Raw genomic sequence first — 1,834 nt, forward strand, 5'->3', positions numbered from 1 at the left:
TCCTGGTATTAGGTTAAGCTGTACAGAATTACAAGGCCTTGTTAATGTTCTAGACTCTGTTCTGGAATTTGGGTTGTTTAATGAGCTATCCAGACAGGTTGATTTGGATTACGTGTTACAGAAAATTTAGGTTCTAGGCATAATAAACCTCTCTGCCTTTGATCTCAGACGGTAGGTGACAGTCTAGAGTACATACACTATTATCTTTTACCCTGTACTCTGACCTACACCAGACCTAGCCAGATGAACTTTGTTTTTAACTCTAATTGAGACCTGATTTCTTTTTCGGTTACTTTAAATGTTATTGTATATAGCTATGCTAACTTTCAGGGCTGTAGCACTCCATTTCTGGAAGCCACAGTGTTTTATAATCTAATTTTGGAAGTAACATCCCATCTCTTCTGCCATATTTTATTTGTTAGGAGAGAGTCCAGTGCTTGCTTCGGCAGTACATATACTGAAATTGGAGCGATACAGAGATTAGCATGGCCCCTGCACAAGGATGACATGCAAATTCGTGAAGCATTCCATATTTAAAAAAAAAAAGAAAAGAAGTTAAAAAGCAGTGAGTCCAGAAATCCAACCATATTCAAGGGTTATATGAAGGCAAGAATACCAGGAGGTGGGGACCATTGGTGACATCTTGCTGCCTTCCATAAACAGGCACATATTCAAATAAACAACACTGAAGACAATCATAATATTAGCTGCCATGTATCGAATACTTGCTATGAATTGGGTATGGCGCTTGGCCCCTACTACATTATCTCTGTTCTCTCCATGACTCCTTCATTCACTCAAGATTCGTCAGGCAACAGGCATTGTGGGCTGCTGAAAAAGGAATGACAAATGAGCCACACTTGCGGTTTTTGAGGTCTCATACCTAGAGGTCTAATTTGTCCCCATTTTACAAGAAGGAAGAGAGCGGTCAAGCAGTTAGTAAGCCGCTGGGCTGGGAGGCCAAAGCTGGTCAGCTGTGATTGCAAGGCCATCTGTGGCCTTGCAATCACAGTGAAGAGAGCCTCCTCCTAAATCCACAAGCCCTGAAAATATCTAAAAAGGTAAAGAGACCTTCTTTACTTCTCTCTAAGAACAATTGTGAGAAAGAAACAAGTCGCGAAGAATTTATAGAACACAATTCTATTTATATGAAGTTCAAAAACAGGCTAAATGAAATCTTGTTTGGTGGGGTTCAAATAGCAATAACGCTAAAGAGAAAAGCAAAGAAATGACTTCCACAAGTTAGAATAGTGGCCACCTGGTGGGGAGTCTGTGAAGGGAGGTGCCACGGAAGGGGTTCTGGGGGGCTGAGTTCTATTCTAGAACTCTGCTGGTGGTACATGACTGTCCAATTTATGACCCAAACTGATTTCTTTGTTTATATATCCATTTTATATTTTATTCCTATATATGTGTTGTTCACTCCTCTGTCTGATATATCTCACAATAAATAAAAGAACAATTGTGTTGAGTGGGAAACTATCTGCCAGGTGCCTGTTAAGGCATGTAAAGAGCTGTTTTCTAGAGACTTGCAGAGGGCAGAAGGTCCTGTGCCCCGGCACATCTCCCACACAGAGGGATTCGCAGCTTGGTTTATCACTTTGGTGTTTTTTTTGTTGTTATTTGTTTGTTTTTTGGGGTGCATGGTCCAGGAATCAAACCCGGGTCTTCTGCATGGAAGGCGAGCATTCTACCCCTGAACCACCTGTGCACCCGATCACTTTTTTTTTTTTTTTAATGCGTGTTACACCCAAAATAAATTCTGAGGAGGACAGTGCTTGGTGAGCTCATATTGCCATTTCATACAGCGTGTCTGAGCATGTGGATGTTTTCT

The 1,834-nt window shown here is 41.2% G+C and overlaps 1 non-coding gene across 1 annotated transcript; it reads left to right on the forward strand.

Annotated features, from left to right (window-relative positions):
- The first annotated feature begins 433 nt into the window (after positions 1-433).
- Positions 434-537, forward strand: LOC143689194 (U6 spliceosomal RNA). The gene has a single exon (XR_013178655.1). It is a non-coding gene; the product is annotated as a U6 spliceosomal RNA (small nuclear RNA).
- Positions 538-1,834: the final 1,297 nt, after the last annotated feature.

Source organism: Tamandua tetradactyla, chromosome 6, assembly GCF_023851605.1.
Source record: "Tamandua tetradactyla isolate mTamTet1 chromosome 6, mTamTet1.pri, whole genome shotgun sequence".
Taxonomy (NCBI): Eukaryota; Metazoa; Chordata; class Mammalia; order Pilosa; family Myrmecophagidae; genus Tamandua; species Tamandua tetradactyla.